Source organism: Muscardinus avellanarius (assembly GCF_963383645.1).
Source record: "Muscardinus avellanarius genome assembly, chromosome: 10".
Lineage (NCBI taxonomy): Eukaryota > Metazoa > Chordata > Mammalia > Rodentia > Gliridae > Muscardinus > Muscardinus avellanarius.
In genome coordinates, this window is record NC_137796.1 from 31,375,391 (window position 1) to 31,393,642 (window position 18,252).

Below are 18,252 nucleotides of genomic sequence, written 5' to 3' on the forward strand. Positions count from 1 at the left end.
CTTAACAACCCCAAAATAGCAATAATTTTTGAAGAGATGTTGAACAGTGTTCTTCCTTGTTTCCAAAATTCTAGAAGTAGTCGATCCAGGACATTTCATGATAATATCATGTTCATTCTGCCCTGTGGGCTGCCGATCTGAAATCCTCATGGCTTCTAGAGCTCTAACACACAGTAGGAAGGGACAAAAAAATAGGCAATTTCTTTTAAGGACCATCTCAGAAATTATATATACTAATGTAGTTTATAATTTATTGGCTAGAACTTAGTTGCATGGCCATAGGTAGCTGCAAGGGAACCTGGGTAAACTAGGGCTTTGTGTTTGTTTGTTTCTAGATGAAAAAATGTCCAGTGGAGCCTTGGGATTCTAGTTCAGAAGGTAAAAAAGGGAAGAGTGATTGTGGACAATGAGAAGTTTGCCATAGAAATACAGGCGCATAATTGAAATGGTCAAATAATGCTAAAAGGTTTATAATAGAAAAATAATATTTCTTCCTACTCCAATCCACCTCTCCAGAAGCATTGATTTTTAGTTCATTTAGCAATTTTTTCAGGCATTTACCTCCACATTTCTAACAAATACTATGATTATACAGCTTTCTCTTGATTCATTTGCCTTTCCTCTAGTAAATAAGGATTTTGCTTTCCTTATCTCAAACACACACACCTGTCCCTGTTCTCCTCTCCCAGATCTTCCCAATAGGATCATATAAAATTTTTCAATAACCACATACCATGGTGCATGCCTGTAATCCCAGTACTTGGGAGGCTGAAACAGGAAGATCACAGGTTTGAGATCTGCCTCAACAACTTAGCTAGGCCCTCAGCAATTTAGTGAGACTCTATTTCAAAAAATAAAAATAAAATGGGGCTGGATATGTAGCTCTGAGGTAAAATGTTTCCAGGTTCAGTCTGCACTAATACACACATGCACACACACACGCGCGCGCGCACACACACACACACACACACATCCAGTTGAAGTAATGAGTGTGTTCACTATCACAACCATTGTCCATTCTGCAGATGATAAACACATCACTTCTTTTAGAAAACGTATTTTTTCTTAGAATGAAAATTTGTTTCTTTTTAATTTTCTTATTTTTTAAATATCTGTTTAAAAATTCTTCCTATATCCTCCTAGAATTCGGCCTAATTATCCATAGAGTCAACATGTCAGATCTCTATTGGTTTAATTTTTTTCTGCACACTGTCCTCCTGGAGCCCTCTGCCTTCCTCCTCCTCCAATCTGGATCAGCTGTCCATTAGAACCATTGTACAGCTGTGGATACTGCCCCATTTTGAAATTCTTTTTAGTTTTCTCGTGTGATAGATTTGTTTCCTGGATCCCAAACATCCTTTGCAATATACGAAAATCCTTTGCAGCCAATTTAAGAATGCAGCACTATTTCTGGGCATAGTGGCATATGTCTGTAATTCCATTACTGGGAAGACAGAAAGGAAGACCCCGGGTTTAAGGCCTCAGTAATTTAGTGAGGCTCTCAGCAACTTAGCAAGATCCCTTTTTTCTTTCTTTCTTTCTTTCTTTCTTTCTTTCTTTCTTTTTTTTTTTTTTTTTTGCAGTACTGGGGATGGAACCCAGGGCCATTCTACCTCTGAGCTACACCCCCAGTCCTATTTTTTATTCTTTATTTTGAAGCAGGGTCTCACTGAGTTGCAAAGGGCCTCACTAAGTAGTAGCTGAGGCTATCTTCGAACCGCAATCCTCCTGTCTCAGCCTTCCCAAATGCTGGGATTACAGGTGTGCGCCACCACGCCCAGTTTGCAAGATCCCTTTTCAAAATAAAATAAAATACGGCTGGAGGTAAACTCATGAAATGAGAGGTAGAATGGCCCTGGGTTCAATCCCTAGCACAAGAAAGAGAGAAAGAGAGGAAAGATAGAAGAAAGGAAGGAAGGAAGGAAGGAAGGAAGGAAGGAAGGAAGGAAGAGGAAGAGGAAGGAGACTATTTAGAAAGATGTACTAATCCGGGTGGAGATATTTTCCCTTTGTTAACAAAATTAACTAGGAAAAAAATAGGAATAACTGGCTCAACCTGTAATTCAGGGGCCCTTACTATCTCCCTGCAGACCTCTGCCCAGCTGATTCTTATCATTCTTTGGTTTGAGCTAAAATGTCTTCTCAGAGAGGCTCCAACCACTCCCTCTAATGTAGCGCCTCATCACAGCCTACTACCCAGTCTTACTAATTTATTAGCACTTCCTGCCACTCAAACTGCCCCATTTGTTCCTTTCTCCCCCTCTGCTGGACCGTAAGTAGTTCCATTCACCCAAATGTCCCTCAGCTAAAACAAAGATTGGCACACAGTAAGTTCTCACTAAACATCTGTGAAGGAATAAATGCATTCTTAAAATGTGTTAGGTTCGCTACTTAGATCCAGTCCTCTGCACACTCCCGGCCTCCAGGATCCCGCTCCCTCTCTATTCTCTGCTCTCGTCTGTCGGCTCTGCCACCAGCTTCTAGCCACATTCCCGCTCCCCAGTGAGCAGAGAAAGCAGGCCTTCCACCTTCCACTGAGCTGGCAGCCCAGCTGAGCGCCCGCCGCCCTCACCCACCCCTGAGCCACCATGGCAGACGAGGGTCAATTAGGCAGAAATTCTTTCATCTTAAAAAAAGGGCGAGAAAAAAAAGGATTTAAAGACCCAACAGTATTTTTGGCTGACATAAGTGTAATTAATTTCTTCACAAGACAAAATAGACAGAAAACGAACACCAGCAAGAGCCCAGGTTTTATGCTGCCAAACCGGAGAATCAGTTCAGTGGAAACGGCAGACTGGCATCTTTTGTTTTTCCGTCACCATCTTTATTTTACTTAAGTGAAGGACTTAACATTTTAAAGTAGAATGAGTTTACATAAAATTTGGGGTTTCTAGTTATTCTTATAAAACGAGACGCTCTGACTATAGTGGGCCAGCGTTCCCGGGGAGGAGTCACTGTGGGTGCTGAGGAGCGGCTCCCCTCTCCGGGGATGGGCTCTCAACCTCATACAGCGCTCACCGCCTGCGCTCCTGGAAGCCGGTCCTTAAAGGCATCTGATTCAGTGAGCCCGGGAGATGTAGTCACTGCAGGACGGGTGCTAGGCGCTAAGTCTCCTGCCTATCTGCCCTACCAGACTGAGCTCGGTAACCAAGCATACAGCGAGTGCTCAATAAATACCGAGCAATCAGACTTAAGTTTCTTATACTTTTTCATAGTGTAACCAGTATAACCAAGCAAACAATAAGTGGTCAATAAATAGCTGCAGCAGAGTCAAATACAAGTTCCTTGTATTTTCCCACGTTGTAACCCATCTATAGACTCTCAGACAGCCTGCTTTTATGAAAGCTTTATATGTCTCAACATAACAGATTTCCCTTTTAATTAATTAATTAAGTTGTTTATTTATTTGTGGTACTGAGGGTGGAACCCAGAGGCTTTCTACCTCCGGCCTATACTCCCAGACTTATTTTATATTTGATTTGGAAACGGGGTCTCACTAAGTTGCTGAGAGCCTCACTAAGTAGCTGAGGCTGGCTTCAAACCTCTGCGATCCTCCTGTCTCAGCCTCCCAAGCGCTGGTATAACAAGCGTGCGCCACCACGCCTGACTCAGATTTCCCTTTTATAAGATAACCCCTAGCCACGCATGGTGGCGCACACTTGTAATCCCAGCATTTGGGAGGCTGAGACAGGAGGATGGCGGTTCACGGACAGCCTCAGCTACTTAGGCCCTTCGCAACTTAGTGACACCCTGTCTCAAAATAAAGAATAAAAAATTGGGCAGGGGGTGTAGCTCAAAGGTCAAATGCCTCTGGGTTCCATCCCCCGACCCACCAAAAAAAAAAAAAAAAAGATACCTTCTAAACTTGTTCAAAAACAATACCTCCCAAAAGTAAAATAGTTGTTGTTAAAATTTAAAAGGTTTAAACAGCCGGGCATGGTGGCACACACTTGAAATCCCAGTACTTGGGAGGCTGAGATAGGAAGATCACGCGGGTTCAAAGCCAGCCTCAGCTACTTAGTGAGGCTCTCAGCAACTTAGTGAGACCCTGTTTCCAAATAAAATATAAAATAGGTCTGGGAGTGCAGTCCAGATGTAGAGAGCCCCTGGTTTCCATACCTGGTACCACACACACACACACACACACACACACACACACACACACAAAATTGTTCCTCATTTCCGGAACCAGACTGCGGACTGGCAAATGCTTTAATATGGAAGAAGCCATTCCCTGCAGCAGAAAGTACTTCATTTCCACCCTTGGAAACAGACACAGAACCCTGCTTAAAACAAAGTAAGCGAGGCGCTCACTCAGAAGCCGAATTATGAGGGGCTCTGCCTGGGGGCAGCAGGGGGGCTAGCCAAGGATGGCCTCTCCAGGGTGCCTGGTGGCTCTGGGTCAGGGTGTGCCCCCCAGGCCCATCCCTCTCTATGGGAATAAGCGGGGGTCACATGGACTTAAAGACAGGAGAGCAGGAGCCTCTGCAGGCAATTACAGGGCTTCAAACCTGTGAGCCAGAGAGAAAGTAAGTTTCCATCCTCCTGCAGGATCGGAAGTTGCAACCATGGAGACGGTGCACACATTTATTTAAGGGTACTTTAGAGAACCATGACTTGGCAGATGCCGGGAAGTGGCCGCCGAGGCTTCCCTGGAATTAAGCAGCTCCTCGTGGAGGTGAAGTGTGCCACGCTCTTCTGCAGAGAGAGAGCGGTAAGAGGCTGCTTCGACTTGTCTTCGCAGCCTGTGGGATAAGACGGGACTATGAAACTAGTCATCGCCGTGCAGTTTTGCAAGCGATTGACTCATGTATAAGTAAGAGCCAGTTCAAAGTGATCTGTGAAACAACCTCTCTCTCACTCATTTGCTTTTTGAGGGTGAGCGAAAAGGACATGGTGCCCCAAAACGCACTGAGTCACTGTGCCCAATGCACTATTATTAGTCCTGCTCTTTTCCATTACTGTAGAGATTAGCTTCTCTGCCAAATGTTTTGAGGCTTGTCAAAACCTGGGTTTGTGACACTCATGTATATTCCAAGTGAGAACAAAATGTTGAAAACCACTGCTTTTTGGTCATGGCAGAGTACTTCCCGGCCATCATTTTTGACGTTTCACATTATGCTATTATATCCCTTGTGTAAGAATCCCTGCCATGATTTTCTACAGGAATTAAGTGTCAGCAAAAACGTTTCTCTCTAGACGAATTTATACGCCTCCTTTTGATCAGATCATGAGATGAACCGCAAAGTTCATCTGCTTGGTCTGTTTACTCTATCTGCCAGGGAGCTCAGTTTCAAATCTAATATCCTCCTACAGCTAGACAGTGTGAGGAACATGGAATCAGAAGCCCAAAGACCTGGCTTCTGGACCTAATTCTGTCACTTATAAGTTGAATGTCCCTTGAAAAATTAATCCGTCTGTTTCCGTATCTTTCAAATGATAATAACAACATCTGCCATCACAGGACTTGGTGTCGCACATTCTCAGTTGCCCACTACCCAGTCATCCCCTACTTTTTCTCTCTACCACAGAAGTCCTATATTTTGGGGCTTTCCATGTGCTCAGAAAAGGTAGATCCAGTTCTAGAGCCTGAGTCACAGCTGACCAAAGCCAAATATGACGCTCCTTTTCTCTATGCTCTGAGACTGCATTAGACCCAGTAGAGTAAACAAATCAGCAGCAAAAGACTGCCGGAGAGCGGGGTGGGGAAGATTTTTTCAATAAGGAAATGAGCAAGCAAAAAAATTAGCTCTGCCCCTTGCTCCCAAGTTTTCCTTTTTTTCAGATGAGGTTTGGTGGGGATGAGAGAGCTGGTGCTGTGGCAGCTATCTTGGAACCATATGGGTTTGCCAAGAGATTTCAAGAGACCCCAATCCTGAGATCAAGAAACTGCTGACTACCCTCTGGAAACCTCTGAGCTTCTGGTTATACAGAAAGCCAAATGTCCTGAACTTTTAAGCCAATCATAGCTGAGCATTCTACTTCTCACAGTCAAAAGTATCTCAGTGGTTTAAATAATAATGTATATCAAAACACCAAGAAACTATAAAATACTGTGCTGATTGTTATGCTTATTCCCAAAACATCTATTTCTCCTTCTGTTTGAATTCTTCTCCTCCTCCTCCTCCTCCTCCTCCTCCTCCTCCTCCTCCTTCTTCTTCTTCTTCTTCTTCTTCTTCTTCTTCTTTGTAGTATTAGAGACTGAACCAAGGGGCATTCTACTTCCAAGCTATGCCCCCAGCCCTAATTTTTATTCTTTATTTTGAAATAGGCTCTCACTGAGTTGGAAAGGTTCTCACTAAGTAGCTGAGGCTGGCCGTGAATCGTGATCCTCCTGTCTCAGCCTCCCAGGTACTGGGATTACAAGTGTGCACCATCATGCTTCCTGATCCCTGACATTAGTCTCTGTTTGTCCTGTGCTATTTTAAGTTTTATGGAAAGCCAGCTCTAGTAAACATTGGGTTGTTTTAGAATATAACTACTCTTCATTGATTACTTACTTTGAGCTTAGTGTTATGCTAAGTGCTTTGTGTACATCATCTCATTTAATTAACCCTACTGCCCCTGCAAGGGAACACTCTTTCTCCACTTACAGATGAGCAAATGGAACCTCAGAGGATGAGGGGACTTGCCCAAAGCCGCATAACTAGCTGGCAGCACAGCTGGAACCTGACATCCACTCTAAATAACACCAGAGGCAGTATATTCAACCCAATTCTTAAATACCACTCTTTTGGGAATATAACCAACAGGTCAGTGAACCAATCAATTAATCAACAAAGGACATACTTATTAGTACCGAGCTTTTTTTAAAGATACCCAAACATAGGTTTTATTTATTTGTCTGGGAATTTAAAGAAGGCTCAGCCTGGTCAACTCCGTACCTTCACCATGTCAGACATGAGAAATGATCACTATTGTGCTTCTGCCATGGAAGCTTGGTGGCCAACAGGGAAAGACAGAACCTGGGAGACAGCAAGGGAAAAGTCCAGACTTTTTCAACAGGAGAAAGAGAAAGAAAAGAAGGGGGAACAGGGAGGGAGGAGGAGGAGGAGCTGATGTCAATGACAGCGGCAAATCAAGTTGACTATTTCTCAAAAGCCCCAAACAATGCAATCTGAATCCCAGAATCGGTCAAGGTCGGCAGGCAGTGAGCAAATAGCCACCGTGTGGACATCACCAGGATGGTTTTCACGTGTGGAGCCCCCCGCTCCCCCCATACAGATGTAGAGAAAGTATCAATTAGCGCAGATACCTACTGATGTGACAGGAAGGCCCCATCACAAGCAGGATGGCACAGGGGTGTGGGAGAGCGCAGAGAGAGGTTTTCCAGCGGCTCATCTGAACGAGAAATTCCTCTCCAAAGAAATGTTCACTTTTCACATGTCAGCCTCCATTTCAGCAGATGGAAGAGAGATGCCGGGATGGTCTTGAGGGTGTCTGGATCTCCTGCGCCCAGGGCTCGCTCGCTCTTAGGGACACTGCTATTCTATTTCTCACCCCCTTTCCTCAGGCAGAATCACCAGCCTCCAAACGACAGGAAGATAGAGGCTGGGGGCAGATGAGACTCGGCAGCTATAGGCAAAAGCCACAGGACATTCTAGTCTCCTGGCTCCAAAGCAGACACAGCGTCCATATGGAGCCAGTTCCTAACACACAGTCAGGTGCAGAGGGCTTAAAGCCAGCCAGAGACTGGTGGCCTAGGAAAAAGATGGTCAATACTTGTGTTGACAGTGTAGCAAAGGCTTCAGAGACTATGAGGGAGAAAGCAAGTTGTCCATGGAGGAGACGTTTCTAGAAATAGTCATGTCTCAGGTAACAGTGCTGACAGGAAGACACTCTCCTAGAATGATCTGAAATACCCCAAATGTGCTGAACCTTGCCTTAGTGCCTGGGAAGGTAGGAAGGTTCTGGAGAGCTTGCAGGGACACACCCTTACAGGATGTCAAAGAGCGATCTTCCCACGTGCTAGTTATTAGGAGTATGCCCAGCCATCCTGTTTTGAAGGCCCTTTGTCCTTTGTGGGGACAAGCCCCTGCTCCTGTCTTGATCCCCGGCCAACCTCTTACACAATGCCCACCCTGACCCTTCCAGGTCTGGCCACCTTTGAGACCTGGCAGAGGATGCTTTGGCCTGGCCACCTCTCTATCAGGGGCTGGCCATTTACTACCCTGTTCAAAAGCATTATGGGGCACTGGGCTCCAGCGTGTTCAAAGTCATTCCTGTTATTCTCTGTTTAGGTCAAGCAAAGGAGCTCTTGTGAGTAATTCATAAAGTGCCTATACTCAGAGGTATTGTGCAATCTCATTACCATTAATTTTTGCATATTTAACTGCAGTTTTTAATTAGATGGTATTTTATTATTCATGCACATAATTTGAGTCCAAGTCAGGCTGCTCTCTTGGAGGAGAGAAAAAAAAAATGGTGGTGGTGGGGGGAGACTCGTGAATGGAAAGTTGGTATAGGCATTCTTTCTTCACTGGTGAACACAGAAGCCTCTAAGTCTATAATGGTTCTCTTTTAATTTTGCTAATAGCTATCATGTTATGTACCTTTATAAATTTGTTAAATCCAGAGTGCTGGGAGTTGTCTCTGTATGCAGTAACTGTAAATAGTTTTCTCTGTTTGGTTTGCACATACAAAGTGTTTGCTCAGGCTCCTTGATGTATTATTAAAACGGGTAATGGGCCCCTGGGAGACCATCTAGTTATACGCCTTCATTTGCAGAATAAACCATGCGTTGTTTTCATTTTTACTCATGATTGTTAATGGCACTGATGATGAGATGGGTGGGTTTTTTTCTCCACTGCCTTTATCAGCACTGTTTTATTATGCAGGCGAAATGGCCAAGCTCCTGATTTTGTCTAAGGTTTTCAATTAGTCATTTGACTGAACACATCTGTGCTGGCATCCACCCAGAGCTGGACGGCAGCTATTACTGGTTTACACCTGCTGAACCATGGCCATCCCCGCGGATGGGAATAAACCTAAATTGGCCTTTTAGATATGGTTGAAAAGTTGTAATGTTGCAGTGTTTTATGGCAGTGTCAGGAAGGTGTGAACTTTTCTGCCTTCGGGCCTAAGAACCTGCCACAATACTCCAGCCCATTCAGATGACTTGCTTAGAGGATGGTTATTAATATCTGTTTACCGTTCTGCAGCCCGATGACTTAATCGGCTGACGCGGAGCCGATAAGATTCTGTTTGTGCTGCGGCAGGGAATGGTGGAGGCTTAATTGTGTTGGTAAATAGAGCACAGGGCCCGCTACGGAATATCTGCAGATGCCTCGGAATTATTCAGCAGCAGCGGTGTGGAACGTGACTCTTCAATCTCCAACTAAAATGAAAATTGTTTCTCAACAGAGCAGAGGCCTGGGTGCTGGGACCAGAGCTGCGGTGTTGCTGTAAGACTCCAAAGACTGTGGCACAGATCATGGAGGAGGAAGACTGAGCAGATTCCTGCAAGATGCACTGCTGTCTCCTCTTGGGCCAGGGCCCCTGTGTTTTATGAAAGAGATTGCTAGTTGTTAGATACCAAGAGGTCCCCGTGGCTGGTCCTCACAGTCCCAGTAGGTTAGACTACAGAGACCGGTAGGCCGGTCACTGGGAGAGGGCTCACATTTGGCCACCAGGGTTTCAGGGACACTTACAGAAGCAGTGGCATTTCTGTTAGATCTGACCCGCTCACAGGGCACTGGAATAAAAACATGACTCTCACCATGGGAAAATTTTGAAACATGTTTAGGACTCTCAGGATGATAAAAGAGATTGGCATCACAGCCAGGATGAAGGTGCTTCCCCACCACCATTTCTGCCCCCAGAGATTAAGCTTATGTGGGTGTGAAGGTACGTGCACCGTAGTTACCCCTAAAACACGTCAGTGCTTCTCTGCTAAACCCCTGAAATCTGTCCCTGGTGGAAGCACCTTGTTTCATTAGGACCCATTCCCCTCTTTTGGATGCCAACAATCATTTTCTATTTTCCTGACTACACAATGAACTTCATGGGCAAGGATGAAGTTCTTTTTTTTTTCAGGTCTGGGGATGGAACCCAGGGGCATTCGACCTCCGAGCTACACCCCCTGCCCTATTTTTTATTCTTTATTTTTTTAGTTTTATTTATTTATTTTTTGGTGGTGGTACTGGGGTTCCTGGAAGTCCTTTATACCTCCAGGCTATACTCCAAGACCTATTTTATATTTATTTTAAATTTGGAAACAGGGTCTCTTAAGCCGGCTTCAAACCTGCACGATCCTCCTGTCTCCGCCTCCCAAGCGCGGGGATTACAAGCATCCGCCACCACGCCCGGCTTTTATTCTTTATTTTGAGACAAGGTCTCACTAATTTTGCAGAGGACCTAAGTAGCTGAGGTTGGCCGCGAACTGCAATCCTCCCATCTCAGCCTCCCGAATGCTGGAATTACACGCCCGGCTGCAAGGATGAAATTCTGACTCAGTTCATACCAGTAGAGGCCATTTTTCTGAATTTTATTCTGCGTTGTCATATGCTTGTGTTTTTTGTTTTTGTTTGTTTGATTGGTTTGGTTTTCTAGTTACTCTCTGAGATACTTTGAAGCCATAACCAATGACCAGCAGCACCACCATCATCATCAACATCCTCCCATCTCGCATGTGTGAAGGATGCGGGCGCAGTACAGCAGTGCGCGGATGCCTTCAGTCTTCTAACAATACGAATGGCCTCTGTGCATGAGGGACCATTCTCATCACTCCCGTTTCATACGTGAGGAAACTAAGACAAACCGATGGAGGAAATTTCTCAAGAATACACTGTGAGTAAAAGAAGTAGAAGATGTAGGGCAGGTGACCAGGACCAGCGCATGTGCTTCTAACCTGCAGTACAAAGAGTAAGCATGTCTTAAACCTAGGTTTGAAATCACCAGCTGAGCTCTGGGGGGAAAGGCTTTCGCACTTGCCTTCCTTTTTGGTAGATATCTAGCTTATTTCCAGTTTTTCCAACGCTGTAAAAACAGGCTCTTACTCATCTCTGAGGCCACATGTGGATATGTTTAAAAGTGAATTTGCACAATCATAAGGCATGCAACACTTGAAATTTTCTGGATAATCACCCTCCAAGATGGTTAAACAATGCTTGGGAGTCACTACTGCACACGCCCTTCCCAATTTTTGATATAATCAAATGTCTTAGTTTTACCACTCCAAACGTGTTTTCCAAAAGTTGAGCCTTTCAGCTGTTGGTGCAGTGAAACCTTTGAATTAGCTATTGGTGGAGCTAAACCTCTCTCTCTCAGCCCTTCTGTCTCACTCCCACCTCACAATTTAAGAAAGTGTAAAGATTCTTCTGGTCTCTAAAATACAAGCCACAGCATTAGTTCTTTACTCTTCTGTTTGTGTAGACCTATTATCAGAATAACTATTTGTCCAGCCACATTTCACGCTCTCAAAACTGCTGGACCAGCCAGGTGTGGTGGCACACACCTGTAATCCCAGTACTTGGGAGGCTGAGACAGGAGGATCACAGGTTCGAGGGCAGCCTCAGCAAGTAGTGAGACCCTCAGCAACCTAGCAAGACACTGTTTCAAAATAAAAATTTTAAAAAAGGATGAGGGATAGCTTGGATATAGAATGCCTCTGGATTCCACCCCCAGCACCAATAAAACAAAATGAAAGAAAATAAACTCTCTCTCTCTCTCTCTCTCTCTCTCTCTCTCTCTCTCACACACACACACACACACACACACACACACACACACACACACACTGGTTAGCAAAGAACATGTTTCTACCTCCTGTTTTCAATTTTTTTTCAAAAGCAGATTTTTAAAGGTTATAGTATCTGAAACAGTAGGGATGTTGATGGTTGTTGAAACTGATGCTTTCCAGTAACCATGAACCCACTCAAGGGCAATACCTGTTTCAATCCTGGTGCCTGATCCAATGCCCCGGATGCAGCAAGCACTCAGTAAATGATAGCAAATGACATTTCATGGCTCATTGGTCTCATTACACAATATTTCACTTGTTCAGATGCTAGTGCCCGGGCCCCATACTCAACTCACTGGATGAATCTCTTGGTTGGAGCCCCGGAATCTGAATTTTCAAATATCTTCCTCAGTGCCTTTTGACATAAAAGGCCTTTGGGTGTGGACTCAGAGGTGACTCTAGCTCTAGAAAAAAATTATCTCCAGCACTTTGCAGAGTTCCTTCACATAGGTGGTATTCAGCAAAATGTCGCCAGTTGAATTAATTAATCGTGTTGGGTGGTGGTGTAGGATTTTCATATTCACCTGGCTCTGAGAAGAGGGGGCTTCTCAAATTCTTTCAGCTGAAACTTTTGTGGCTGCGGCAGTGGGGCCAAGCTTACTGTGATGCCACGTTGGACTCCCAAGAGGAAGAGACAGAGTCCCCAGTGGCCGACACACGGAATGCACTTCCCGCCAACACCCGGGACCTCGAAATTTCCCAGATCCTGTTAAGCCTTCTGGAAGGTAGATTATCCAGGCAGCTTCCATCTCGGCCACTTCCCCGCCCATCGCCAGCGGACTTCTTAGATAGCAGATGTGGAGTCCAGTGGCTCCATCTACCTCTCTGAGCTTCTTCCTCTGACCATCCCTTTTGCCTTGGCTGAAGGGCTCCTGACCTGGGCTTGACTCCCATCATCACACACCTGGTTCTCTCCTCCATCATGTCCAGCCTGCGCCCACTCCCCCTCCCTGCAGACCCTCACTTCCTCAAAGAAGTCTAAGCTCCCAAGAACTGAGGTCGGCCAGGACTCAAGAGGAGCGTCCCACTCAAACCACAGAGCGTTCAGTGCTGGTTTGGGGATGGACAGCAAGGCTCTGCAATTTTGCTTTATAAACATCATATCTGCTTTTCAGGGTCTCTTGTAGCTGCTTTGTAAATACCAAGGAGTCCTGAACCAGGTCAAAGGAGTATCAGTGGACGTTTGCAATGACCCTTCTCCATCCCCTAGAAGCAGACGGTAAGCAAGAGAACAGCGGAGTTAAGTTGCTCATGACCAGTCTAACAGAAGCAGAGCCTGGGTTTGAACCCAGGACATCCAGGTGCGGGCCCTGCAGGTTACAGCAGGAGGATGGCACTGTGGGTTCCCCTGCCTGCCTGCCTGCCTGCCTGCCTGCCTGCCCTTCGTTAGCAGGTAAGCATCTTGGGAGCGACAAAAACACAGAGGGCCATCCTGGTTGGAAAGGAGGGCTGGAAAATTCCCTAGCCACTCCCAGGGTGACCTCAGGGGAGGCCACAGAGAGGCTGGCTCAGGCCTGCAGCAGACCCTTCCTCCAGGTGTGGTCTGCGCCGCCCCGCGAGGCCTCCAGCCCGCTTTGGCTGCGCTCACTCGGGTCCGTGGTCCTGCTTCTCTATGTGTGGTGGCTGAAACGTACAGCCCCAGCAGATGAAAGCAGGGGGCCCAACAAAGGGAAAATGAAATTTCCCTTGAGCTATTTTCCCTGGCTCACTAACCCCAACCTTCCTTCTCAGGATGAAGAACAGCTCTGATGTTCTGATGTTGAAAGCATCAAAGGCTGATCCCCTCAGCCGAGCTGTGACACACAGTGGCTTGGCAGCCCGGCCCAGAGCTCCTGCCCCCACTGCTTCCCAAGCCCAGACCTTCTACATCCATGCCACGAGGTGACTAGCTGGGCTGGTTCCTGCATCTGTCCCTCCTCCTCTCTCCACTGATGCTCCCGGACCTACACCTCTGACGGATCGGGGGCTCGTCCTTTCCCAGCGCCCTCTCTGCATCAGCTGCAAAGTTCAAAGGCCCGTGGAAGCAGAGCTCAGAGAAATACAGATCAGCTTCTAGCAGGCTGGAAACATGGCGCCTAGAAAATACTCCTCTCAACGGTTTCATCTTTTTGTTCTGATCACAAAGGTGATCGGGGCCACCATTGACATTTCAATAGTTGAGAAGAGAATGGGGAAGGAGTCAAGACAGCTGCAGAGCCCACCGCGGAGAAGGCTCCAGCACTGAGGTTCTGCCCAGGAGCCCGGGCCTCAGTGTCCAAGTGCCCGTCTCAGCCTCCACACTTCCTGTGGCTCTGACACCCCCTGTCCCTCTCCACAGGATCGTGGTCACCTTCCCCTCTTAGAGACTTCTAAAAGGATCTCGCTGAATTAAACATAAATCCTGAATGGCTTCCGATACTTCTCTTAAAACACCAGGACTTCATGCTGGTGACCGTGCAGGGCCCCACTCTAACTCTGCTTTTAAGCAACACTGAACCCTAAAGCGACAGCTGGGAAGCGGTTCAGAAGGCTTCAGCGGCTTGGGGAGACAGGGCCGGCCTCTCCTCGCGATTTGGATAGAGCAAAACCATACTGTCCTTTGTTTTTAGAAATTAATAAAGCTTTTCCAACACACCACCCTCTACCACTAATAGTGAAAAGTCAAATCACGGCCTTTATTCCCAGCTCACTCTGGCAAGTAAATAGGAGCTTATGGGATAGACTAGGGACCGATAAGCAATTCCCAGTGCAGCGAATTCTTAGTATATAAATTCATCCGGCAGCAGTTTAGTATCAACTGGTAAAACCAGAAACAATGGAAAGCAGCCAGGCCTGGCTCTGACGAGGTCAACCATCAAGGTTATCTATATTCAATTACTGGTATCTACAAACTCGCATAGCTGTCAGCTGGTCAGAGCCCAGATGAAAACTCGCCATGCACTCGGAAAGCAAATATAGTTTCTGAGGAGCACCTCAAATTAGCTCCGTGAATGACTTGGCTCCCGGCTCACAAGCCAAGCGCCTTTGGGGATGCTGCTGCCGGCAGCGCCTCAATGTCTAAATTTGGGCATCATCTTATAAATCTCTGTTCCTGCAGTAGGAAGAACTGGGATTGCTCCTTAACCCTCAGCGACGATAAATTATATCACTTAACAATAGATAAACTTAAGACACTTTTCCTGTACCGCAGACCTATTGTGCGGTAACCGCTAATCTCCAACATCTCCTCTCCCCAGTCGGCACCACTAAAGACCTGTCGGTGGGGAAGGGACACAATAATTTGTTTTCTAACTCCTCCTCCGGAACTATATATCATGTGTGGAAACAAAGCTTCCCAACAGCAGATACATATCTGTTTCCTTTATCTGAGTTCCCCTGCCCATCAGGGCTACATAGAGAGGACATGCTTCCAGGGCAATGCTTCCCAAGCCTGGAAAGGGCACATCTCCCTCCAGGGCCTGGCTGCAGGAGGGACAGTGCCTTGGTTCTCCAGAAGGAGAGAGGACACGTCACATTGCATGGGAAAGGAGAGCTTTCTTTTGGCAGCCATGTCCCACCTGCAGTGGCTTGAAGAAGGGTAGTGTCTCCCACATGTCCCTGTGTCAAAGGCTTGGCTCCTAGGGGGCGCTATGGGATGTGGAGGGACACGAAGGAGGTGGAGTCTGGTGGGAGAACTCTAAGTCATTGGGGGTGTGCTCGTGGAGGGGATTGAGGGATCCTGGTAGCTTCTTCCTGTTTTTTTTGTTTTTGTTTTTGTTTTTGTTGTTGTTGTTTTGTTTGGGGATTTTGCCTCCTGGCTGATGATGTGAACAATTTTGCTTTTCTCTGGCTCCCACTGTAAGGTGCTGCCTTATCAGATGCTCAAAGCAATGGGGCCACTCAATCATGGACCAGATCCTAGAAACCATGAGTCAAAATAACTGTTTTTCAGCCTGGCGTGGTGGCGCACGCTTGTGATCCCCGCGCTTGGGAGGCAGAGACAGGAGGATCTCGCAGGTTCAAAGCCAGCAGCACTGGCGTAAGAGACCCTGTTTCCAAAAATAAAAAAAAAGTATAAAATAGGTCTGGGAGTGTAGCCCAGAGGTAGAAGGCCTTCCAGGAACCCCAGTACCACCAAAATAAATAAATAAATAAATAAATAAATAAATAAATAAATGCTGTTTTTCTTTAGAAGTTCATTGCCTCAGTTAGTTCATTATAGATACAGAACACTGAACAATATACCACCTCCATTTAAATCAGGCCTTGGTTCTTCCTGGCAGGCATCTTTCAACCAGGTCCCTTTTGGAGGCCCCATGGAGATTTACGGACTGTGTGAGTAGCTTAATCAGTGCAGGGTTCTTTGTAGACTGGCTTGGGAGGCCATGCACTGCAGGCCTGGAGAGAACTAGATGTCTTTGATTTCCCTGTGGGCCAGGGCATCTGAGCTGTCCCTCTCCCCCATCCCACCGCATGCTTTCACCAGTATCTGTCACCTTCTCAGTCTTAACAGTCCTTTTTTTTTTTTTTTTTTTTTTTTTATAACTCTCTTCCAGTTCTCTCCCAAGCCCAGTAGGCCAGCCAGGGGCTCACATCATCCACCTGAACTACAGAACAAAGGGCTGTATATTTTTAATAGCAATGTGTTTAGCTTAAGCAAACCAGGCTTCAGGACAGAGAGAGGTACAACTCTGCTGGTCATCATAAGAAACTATTTAACACAGCTTCATATAGGGAGGGAAAGGGCAGATGGAGCCATGTCAATCTCAACTTTCAGTTAGGCTGGGGGCCTTTGCTTTAATTGGCAGGAGGCACCCTGCAGGCTGGGGCAGTCCCGCACCAAGGTGCTCATTTCCTACCCCAGAGCCCATCCAGCCACTTGTTAGCTGGAGCGCCTTGTGTATGTTAGAGAGAAGGGCTCTTATGAAGAGATAATCTATTCATGGGTCTGTCTCTTCTTATTGGAATCTGCTTGTCCATCTTTGTATCCCTGGCACCTGGCTCACGAAGGTACCAAATACATGTTCATTGAATTCATGAAGGGGTCCAACATATGTTCATCAGATGAATGAAATCCTATATCCTCAACTGCTGCTACAGCACCTACCACGTAGCAGCTTAAAAACAGTGGTTTGATGAACTTGTCTGATTCAACCTGTGTTTTGTAAACTGATTTGCCAAATAGCACACAGGACTACTGCACCTGGTAGACAGGAGCCTGGTGTTTCTTCCTCTTACAACCTGATGCTAAGATTCACTAAGAGTTCATCCAAAGAGCAGCATCCTAACCCCATGTTTCAGGAACCTGTGGGGAAGGAGGAGCCTACCAAACCCAAAGTGACACGATGCCTATTGGTACAGATGGTGGCATCCATTATGGAAAAACATTTCCTATTCTTGTCTCAGGACTCAGACATAGTTTTCATGTGTCAGAAGTTCTACAGAATCCTAAATAACAACATGGTACAAGTGGTCAGCAAGGCAACCAGGCAGAAACTCCACTGTCGGACATTAAGATCAGTGATGGTTGGCCAGGGCTCCTATCAAGGACAAAGAGCTCTGCCCCATGCTCTCGCTCCTTCTGTCTGGATGTCCCAAGTCCACCTGGCATTTCCTTCCACTATGAATTTCCTTGGAAACCCTCACAGCACTTGGCTGTCTTCTCCTATGTCTTGGACCTTTGTGCAGAATAACAGAACCACATTACAATCATAATTACAGTGGCACTAGTGCTTTATTTGGTTATTATGAAATTCATGAGCATCATTGCTAAAATAAATCTAAAAGTGAACAGAAAAAGATAAAGAAGGAAATTAGCTTCAACCTGACCTCACCCTTACCAGAACATACTGGCCAATTGGTCTGTTTCCCTCTGGACTGCTCCTCTGTGTACTTGGGCATTACCCATCAGAATAGCAGAGGGAAAGGGACCTTTTGTGACTTTCTTTTAAATTGAATGATACTTATAAACAATTTTGTCCACATATATTTTACCTTATCTTTTAAAATACTTAAATAATACTTAATTATAGAATAAAGAGTAATGCCTGTAATCCCAGTACTTAGGAAACTTAGGCAGGAAGATCACAGGTTCAAGCACAGCCTCAGCAACTTAGTGAGACCCTAAGCTGCAGGGTCTTGCAACTTAGCAAGACCCTGTTTCAGAACAAGAAACAAAAAGGGCCAGGACATAGAACTTGGAGGTGGAATTCTCCAGGTTCAATATCCAGTACAAAAAATAAAAATAAAAAATAAAGAGTAGAAGAGTAATGCATTTAACAAATTTCTGACTTGGTGGGTATTTAGGTTACTTTCCTCTTTACTTGGTTAGTACATATGATGCAGTGATGAAATTTTTTATATGTATATCTGTGAGCATTTGTCACTTACGGAATTAACTTTCAATAGGAAAAATAAAATCTGTCTTTGGGCCTGGTAAAAGTAAAGGGCCCATGCGTGCTTGTGGCTCCTCAGTGGAAGCCCAGGGCCAGGCACGGGAGCAGGATCCAGTGCCGGGAGGGGAGACCAGAGTCTTGCCTTTAAGAGCTCACCGT